General features: G+C 43.7%; 1 pseudogene; it reads right to left on the bottom strand.

Annotated features, from left to right (window-relative positions):
* Positions 1-294: 294 nt before the first annotated feature.
* On the bottom strand, positions 295-1,405 carry LOC142840635 (NEDD8-conjugating enzyme UBE2F pseudogene; annotated as a pseudogene).
* Between the last annotated feature and the right edge of the window lie 8,106 nt (positions 1,406-9,511).

A 9,511-nucleotide genomic window follows, 5' to 3' on the forward strand; every position in this document is an offset into this window, starting at 1 on the left:
AAGCTGTGGTTGAGAGTTTCTATATGCATTGATTTCCCCTAAAGGTCAATCATTTATAACATCTGTACATGACCCCGACAAAGGCTATGCCATTTCTCTGAGCTTGATTTGCAAAAAGCTTTGCTATTCCCTTGGATCTGAGGCATTGGGGTTCCTGCCATAGCTGTGATCGTGGTAATACACATTCACTCAGGACTTAAAATCTCCACAAGCGCCCTCTATTTTTATTTGTTTTAGTGGCTTATTCTTTTTATTTTTTTTTTGAGAATAGAAAAAAATAATTAAAGCATCAAATTGTACAAATTACAAATCTGTTCCAAAATATACTTACATTAAATAAAATACGCTTTTCAGTAAGATCTACAGTGAATGACTATGCATTCCGGGAAGCTTCACATCTAGGCAGGGCCAACATTCATGGAAGAAGCTAAGAGAAAGTGCATCCAATCACAGTTTATAGCGGGTTTCTTATTGCCAATCTGCCAGTCACACCAAACATGTCATTACATCACTGGTGCAGGACACCGACTTTGTTGGGGGTAAGGGAAGCAAGTGCTATCCTCAATGGTGAGTTCATTACAACTTCGGAGGAATCCCACAGCCTAGACAGAGTTTCAGGAAACATGTTAAGGGAAGCGGACAACGCTCTCGAAGCCCAGACACTTTCTTGCTGTGTTGTGTAGCCAGGAGGATGGTCTTCTTCAGGACAAGGTCGCAAGACTGGGACAAGCCCAAGGGGCTGACAGGGAGTATGAGGATGGGGAGGAGGGCTACCTCTAGCTGTTTCACATCAGAGACAACTGTGACAAAGTCCTCAGCACTGCAATCTCCCCTCTTATCATCTGGCATAGCGCTTGATGTATTCATCCACTTTGTCTTGGAAATCTTCCTTGTCTCGTAAATGATGTTCTGCTGCTTCAATATTCAGTAGATCATCAAAATTCAAGAGATCAGTAAATAAAGAGTTTAATCCCCAAACATCCTTCAATGTCCTAGTGGGAGCCCAGCCAGTGCCATCAATTGAGTGTTCTCTTAGTAAACTTAGACATATTTCCCTGTTTCTGTGATATTGGGATGCCAGATTTTAGTCAAGCATTTCACCCTGGGAGGCACCATGCTGTAGGCTTCAGGAACTTCAGTTTCAAACTGAAATGTTCCACCCTGGTAGTAACTCTCATTTGGGCTTATAGTCAGCTGAAAGCAATGAAGCTTGTTTGGATCAGGAAAGTGTACTTTACATATACAGGGTAAATTAGCTTCAAGTTCTGTAACCTCTTTTACAAGCAACTTGTCTCTCACAGAGACCCGTCGAGTAGAGTCAGATGTGGAGGCAGATGTCCGGGATCCTTTGAGACTATCATCCCGCTTCAACTTGCTTGCCAGCGTTAGCATTACTGCTACCTTTCTTCTGGAAGACCGGCAAGAGTAGGGCTAAGTAAGGACCATGTCTCCAGACAACAACTTTAATCACTGAACTCAGGAGGTAGAGGCAAGCGATGTAATGATTCCTGCGCGAGATGGACCAAGCCACGGGTGGGTTCAAACCACGACCACTGAGAGCCCAGTCGATTCTGCAAGCAAGAGACCTTGGCAGGTTGAAAGCCAGAGGCCTCACGGTCTGCAGACAGAGCTTAAGTGAGGAGTTTATTGAGTCAAGGGTAAAGGGAAGAAAAGAGAGAGACAGAGACAGAGACCTGCTTGCCTCTTCAGAAAAAGAGGGAAGAAAGCAGAGATAGGTGGAGCTTGTTAAGTATTTTTCCTTGGCCGACAACCCTCTCTGCCAATGCAATAATCCCAATCAGACCAAATTAGAAGATGCCCAGGTTTAATGGGTGCCAGCACTCCCGGATGCCCTCCCGCCCTGAAAACATGGAGAGATGAACAGAGAATGGAAAGACCACAGAAAAACAGAAGACCACCTAGTGGCTTATTCTTAAAGTAATTAAATTGGAGTCGCTGGAAAGATATCTCAGTAGGTAAAGAGCTTGCTATGCCTGCATGAGAACATGAGTTCAGAATCCACATAACATACCAGAAATGACTAAATTTACCTGTAATCCCTGCAGACACAGGGGAGGCAGAGACAGAAGGATCCCTGGGGCTTGCTGGCCAGTCAGTCTAGCCAAATTTGTGAGCTCCAAGTTCAGTAAAACACCTTATCTCAAAAAGTAAGGTGGAGAGTAAAAGAAGAAAATATCAAGCATGGATCTCTGGCCTACACATACACACACATACACACACACACACACACACACCACATGCACAATTTGGAGATCACATAACTGGACAATATATAATTAGTCCTGTTGTAATAGAAGCGGCGGGGCTGCGTCCCTAGCACCCCAGCCGCCTGCTAGCTTATGCCCCAAAATAATTACACAGACACTGTATTCTTTTAAACACTGCTTGGCCCATTATATCTAGCCTCTTCTTGGCTAACTCTCGTACCTGGACTAGCCCATTTCTAATAATGTGTAGCACCGAGGTGCGCTTACCGGGAAGATTCTAGCCTACGTCCATCCTGGGTCGGAGCTTCATCGCGTGTGCCTCAGAGAGAGGGGAGTATGGCGTCTCTCTGAGCTCACTTCCTCTTCCTCCCAGCATTCTGTTCTGTTTATTCCTCCCACCTATGTTTTAACCTATCAGGGCCAAGCAGTTTCTTTATTGCTTAACCAATGAAATCAACAGATTGATATATGACACTCCCACATCACTTCCCCTTTTTCTGTTTAAACAAAAAAAGGAAGGCTTTAACTTTAACATAGCAAAATTACATATAACAAAACAGTTATCAAGCAAGAATTACAGTTACAATATTTATATCTATTTTACCTTTTATCATAACAATGGAAAACTATAACTATAACTATTCTTTAACTCCATCAAAAACTCCAGAAAGATACAATATTACCTAAGCAAACAAGAAATAAGCAACTTCCAAACTCTAGAAATGACAGAGACATCTCGCTGCCTGGACAGTCACCCAAAGTTCCTCTGTACCGTTGGGGCATCCATCTTTGGCCTACAGGCCCATGGTATCCAGCAGACATTTCCATAAAGCAGGAAATTTCAAAGGCAGTCACTATCTGCTTGTCCTGCAGAATGTCTCGCAGACTCTTTCATGAATCAGGAACCCCGAAAGATCATCTCACCTTTAGGCAAGTTCAGTAGTCCTCTCTCTGCGGGTTCTCTGTGTCCAGTTTATGCAATAGTCCAGGCAAGAGCAGTTTCTTGCCCAAATGGCTATCAAACTCCATTAGGATCCTCTTCGATGCCCATCTTCCTCTTGAAGTAGATTGGTGCTGCCAGGAGCAGTTGTGTCTCATTGTCATGAAAAGCCCTAAGTTATTAAAACATTTAAAATGCCATATTCTATAATCTTTGAAAGATATAAAGAATGCCTATCTAAAATATATCTATGTACATCTAGAAAATCTTAACATGACTACAAACTTGACTATTATGATTATCTATTAACAACCTATATACATTACATTTTTATATAAACTACACAATCACAATACCTTAATCAAGAGATGAAATACATATACATATAACAAAATTGACCTTAACTTTATATCACTAAAGCAAAATCCATATCAATGCAAATTATTCATACCTATATCATTATTCCCCCTTTAAATGTAAAAGAACATTTATAAACCATATTTGGGAACATGGGCGCAGTTTTTTCTCTCCAAACTACTTCCTGCTGAATGGGGGCGTCATTAATTAGGTCTTTCATGGTATAACCTGTGTGCTAGTTTCATCTCAGTTGGCAGTTGAGCGAAGCAATTTTCTGAAGGTGTTCACAGCAACCCTTCAGGAGGGCGTGGTCCATCATACCATATTGGAATAGAAACAATCCACAGACTCTCACCCTCTGTGAAAACAAAATGAGAAACTCCTTTCCAAAGCATCATGTCCTTAGATCCAAATTTCAAAGTCAAGGCATTTACAAAATATCTATGTTGGATTAGTTCAGCAGCATTTATAAACAAATATCTTTTAGCAGCTGTTGCTCCTTCCTCAGCATTCAAACAATTCAAACAGAGCATAATAGCATACAGTATCAAGATTCTCTGTGTATTTTGCATCTTTGTGCATTTTATTTTAACCTCTATTTTGTTTATTTTTATTTTTTGCTTTTTGAGACAGGTTCTCTGTATCTTTGACCTGGAATAACTCTGTAGACAAGGCTGTCCTTGAACTCTCAGAGATCCGCCTGTCTCTGCCTCCCAGGCATTGGGATTAAAGGTGTATGCTACTACACCTTGAACTCACAGAGATCTGTTTGTCCCTGCCTTCTAGGCACTGGGATTAAAGGCGTGTGCTACCACACCTTGAAGTCACAGAGGTCAATCTCCCTCTACCTCCCAAGTGTTGGGATTAAAGGTGTGTACTACCACACCCAACTACTCTCTTTCTTTCATTTTTTACTTTTAAGAACTTTAACTTTTAGTTTGCATATATTTTTAACATACTGTAAAGCATTTAGAAATTTTCTTTGTCTTTGAATCTCTCTTTACTGTATATCTCTCTTTTTCTGACCACATGAGTCTTTAATTTACCAAGCAATATCAGTAGGACTAAAGCCGTGGCTTTGCTGGCTAGATGTAGCCCATTCCTTAGCTTTCTGCCATTCCAACCTTGTGGCTGAGGTACTGTCCAGAGCCACATTCAGTGCCACAAGTCTACAGTGTTTCAAGGTCCTTGCCATCAAACAAGCTGCAACAGACAACACTGAAGTCCTCTCTCTGTAGCCGGCCCTCCTGCCTCAAACAGTCAGAGTTTGCCCTGGCAGGACCGCCCAGAAAGCCAGCATTTTTAAAAGGCGCAGCTTTTTTCCTGCTATGGCTGAAAACCGAAAAGCATGTGTTCAGCTTTTCGTCAACACCGTTTAAGTGTTTCGTGGCAGGACCTCTTAATGAGCTGCAGGGTTTTGCAGCTAAAGCTGAGTCAGGAAGCCTCTCTTAGATGAGGCACTTGCTTGCCTCTAGCAAGCAGAGTAGACCCGAGAAATTGCTGCTACCACGTCGGGCGCCATTCTGTAGTAATAGGAGCAGCGGGGCTGCGTCCCCAGCACCCCGGCTGCCTGCTAGCTTATGCCCCAAAATAATTACACAGACACTGTATTCTTTTAAACACTGCTTGGCCCATTATATCTAGCCTCTTCTCGGCTAACTCTCGTACCTGGACTAGCCCATTTCTAATAATGTGTAGCACCGAGGTGCACTTACCGGGAAGATTCTAGCCTACGTCCATCCTGGGTCGGAGCTTCATCGTGTGTGCCTCAGAGAGAGGGGAGCATGGCGTCTCTCTGAGCTCACTTCCTCTTCCTCCCAGCATTCTGTTCTGTTTATTCCTCCCACCTATGTTTTAACCTATCAGGGCCAAGCAGTTTCTTTATTGCTTAACCAATGAAATCAACAGATTGATATATGACACTCCCACATCATAGTCCTTCTATAGCTTTGCTAAATATGTCACATCTGATGTATGTATGTTAACAGGATAACAATGGTTTGGAGCCATGTCCCCCTTCTCGACCTGCCCAGCAGGTCCTAAGTTACTCCAGGGTCTTGAAGAAGCACTATCTGAAAGACATGGGGGGAAAGAGAAACGGATGCCAAGCGGTATTCTTTTTCAAGGCATCAGTTTATTGAAGCAAGTTTCATGTCTTAAATACTCCTCAGTGAGAAGCTCGGGCAGGGGGAACTGAGGAAAGGGGGAAGGATGAAGGGGGAAGGGAGAAGGGAAGGAGGGGCTCGGTAGCTAGGCAACTAAGCGGGGCAGTTTGTCAGCTAAGCAGGGCAGTTGCAAGGTCAGTGGCTAGAACACCTGCTGTTAGTGATAAGCAGCAAGCAGTGAAGACACACTGTGGTGCTTTCCAAAGCTTGAGTCTCCACGGTTAGCACTTAATGTTTTGGCTAACTTTAAGTTTTTTGTCTCAAGATTTTTACTTCAAGGCCCTGTGAGATGTGAGAAAGGAGAAGCCTGAAATGGCTCCTGACACCCCTTTTCTGTGCTTTTTGTATGTTTGTGTATATCCATCAAGTCCATAATTATATTTTTATAAAAGAAAGGGTTTATTCAGCTTATGGTTCTAGAGGGATATGAGTACATCATGGCAGAGAAGCAAGGCAGCAATCAACAGACATGTCAGCTAGAGAAGAACCTGAAGGCTCATGTCTTAAACCACAAACATGAAGCAAAAAGAGCAAGTCCATGTTTTGATTTTTGGTTGTTTGTTTTTTGTTTGGTCATTTGATTATTTTGGTTGATTGGTTTTTCTTTATAGTCCTGATTGTCCTGGAACTTGCTCTGTAGACCAGACTGGCCTCAAACTCGGAGATTGATCTGCCTCTGCCTCCCACATGCTAGGATTAAAGATGTGCACCACTGATGTGGGATTCCTCTCTGTATGCTGTGAATATGTTTTATTGCCATTGGTTGGTAAAGAAGCTGTTTCGGCCAGTGGCTTAGCAGAATAGAACAAGGTGGGAATTCCAAGTAGATAAAGGAGGAAAGAAGGCGGAGTCAGGGAGCCGCCATGTAGCTGCTGGAAGAGAAAGATGCAAAGATGTGAACCGCCAGGCAGAATCTTGCCAGTAAACCACAAGCCTCATGGTAAAATATAAAATAATAGAAATTTTTTAATTTAAGATGTAAGAGCTAGCGAAGAATATGCTTAAGCTATTGGTCAAGCAGTATTGCAATTAATATAGCTTCTGTGTGATTATTTCGGGTCTGGGTGGCTAGGAAATGACAAGTGGTCTCCATCTACATGCCACCACTGCCCAGCTAAGTCCATGTTTCTTAAACTAAAAATGGAGCCGCAGAACTTGTGCTGTCACAAAGACTTACCAACAGTAAAGGATTTCTAAATGCCCAATGATAAACCATTAATCTGGTTCTTGTAGTTACTGATGAGTGGCTCCCACCTGGCAGCACTGGAAAATGGGATAGATTGCTATCTGCATCTTTCCAATTCCTTTTTTGAACACCAGTGGGTTTGTCTTTGTGTGTGTGTGTTTGTGTTCTGTTTGTCTTGTTTTGCAATCTTGAAAAATACTATTATGGGACAGGCAGCGAGCTCCACCCTCCTGAAGCTAGTCTGATCACATTTCAAGGATTTCAATCACCAAGCTGAGACTCTGGGGTTATTTGTTTTTTATTTATTTATTTATTTATTTATTTATTTATTTATTTAGTATACAACATTCTGTCTGTGTGTATGCCTGCAGACCAGAAGAGGGCACCAGACCATGTGGTTGCTGGGAATTGAACTCAGGACCTTTGGAAGAGCAGGCAATGCTCTTAACCTCTGAGCCATCTCTCCACCCCCTCTGGGGTTATTTGTATGGCCAGGGAAGTTAACAAACTTTTGCAACATTGAATGGCCATCCTTCAGCATTGAATGGCTGGAAGTGGGCACCTTCCACTGCCCCATCATATATCAGGTTAAAGATATCGTGTATTGAAGAACCCTGGATGCCCTAGCCAGGTCTCCTACATCACCACTTGGCAACATTTGGTGGAAAGCCCCCCTTCTTGCTTGAAGCACTTCCTGCCACCTGCCCCAACAGTCTTGCAGGTGAAAGAAGCAGAGTGGAAGAAGGATTGCAAACCAGAGGTCCTATCCCCATTCTGTGCCAGAGGAGGAGCTTTACCCACCTCCTTAATGTTCCGGTGTCAGTCTCCACACAAGCCCCCCGCTGCCAGATTGCTACAGGTAAACCTAGCCCCGGAGAAGGGGAAGGAGGCATGGAAAGTCCACCTCACACCTGATCCTGGACTAAAACATATATAGCACAGGTAGCACAGGCAGATTCCATGATAGTTGCCCTACCCCTAAAGGCAACCCCTCCCCAAACAGGATGGCGGGTAATATATGACACATATACTTTTTGCCACTAGTGACATTTATAACTGGAAAATGTAAAACTACAAGTTTTCAGAGAAACCCTCTGCCCTGCTAGACTTATTAGACACTGTAATGAACACTCATAAGCCCACTTAGGATTATGGTCAGCAGCTCTTGCAGGTACTGTTAGTTAAAATAATCTCAAGAGGAGACTCTACACCGATACACATAATTTCAATCAGACCAGATTAGACCAAATCAAAGATGCCCACGTTTAATAAATGCAGTGCTCCCAGGTGGCTAGGAGAGCGTGGCTAGAAGAAGGAAGAGACAGAATGGGGAGACATGCAAAAGCTAAAAGCACATGTTCCTTCTCTGGGTCGCAGCCTAAATAGCCTGTGGGAGTGGTCCTGACCCTCCCTGGGAAGGAGTCTGCCTTTGGCAGGCTTTCCCGTAGGTGGAGTCTGGACCAAGGCAACTCCCAGGAGGAGGGGGCTTCCAAAGATGGATGTTGGGTATTACACTGTTCACAACTGAGAAGCGTGTATGGATTCTAGCTGCTGCCCAGAAGTTTGTTCCAGGACAGACTGGCCAGCCTACGGCTATTCAGTCCGATATCGATGAGGTATTTCCCTTAACCTGCCCTGAATGGGATCACAGTGATCATGCAGGTAAGAAGAGGCTGAAAGTCTATTGGCAGATTCTAATGGGGGGATCTCTGTGAGACTGCAAGAAGATCCCCAAATTTATCCAAGGTAGGATGAGACTCTGGAAGCTTTCCTGGAGTGGCTGATGGAGATTTACAGAACCTTCACTCCTTTTGACCCAGAAGCAAGAGAAGATCAGTCTGCTGTCAATATGGCTTTTGTGACCCAGGCAGTACTGGATATCCAATGGAAATTACAGCAACTGGATGGATTTGCAGGTAAGCAATTGGCTGAGCTTGGAACAATGGAAGAAAAAGTTCCTAACAATAGATAAACTCCTGAAGAAAAATAGACTAAAGGGCTTGCCAGAATATTGCTGGTAGCCACAGGGAAAGAAAGGCCAAATACAAGGGAGTTTCAAAAAATGAGAAAAAGGACAGGAGACAGGCCCCTTCCCAAGAAGAGGCATGGGCACACCCCTGCCTCCAGAGAGACCAATGTGCCTATTGCAAGGAAATGGGACACTGGAAAAACAAGTACCCAAAGAAACAAGGAGTGAAATGGCCATAGGTCTTTGAGATAGAGGAACTTAGTGACTGAGGATTCTGGTTCTCATGTCTCCTCCATGAGCCCTGGGTAACCTTAAAGGTAGAGGGGAAGCCAGTAGACTTTCTAGTGGACACAGGACTCTATTCTAAAACAGTCCATGGGACCCTTGTCTGATAAAAATACCTGGATATAAGAGGCCACTGGAACTGACTGATGCTCATGGACTACCCACAGAAAGGTCAACTTGGATGTGGGACAGGTAACCCCCTCATTTATGACCATCCCAAGATACCTGTATCCACTCTTGGACCATGACTTCCTGAAAACAAATGGGAGCGGAGATCCAATTTGGGCCCCAGGAATTGCAGGTCCTAAATGAAGATGGCCCCATCCATGTTTTAACCATGGCACTGGAGGAAGAATATAAGCTCTCGGCCACATGCTTTCT

Source organism: Microtus pennsylvanicus, chromosome X (assembly GCF_037038515.1).
Source record: "Microtus pennsylvanicus isolate mMicPen1 chromosome X, mMicPen1.hap1, whole genome shotgun sequence".
NCBI classification, from domain to species: Eukaryota; Metazoa; Chordata; class Mammalia; order Rodentia; family Cricetidae; genus Microtus; species Microtus pennsylvanicus.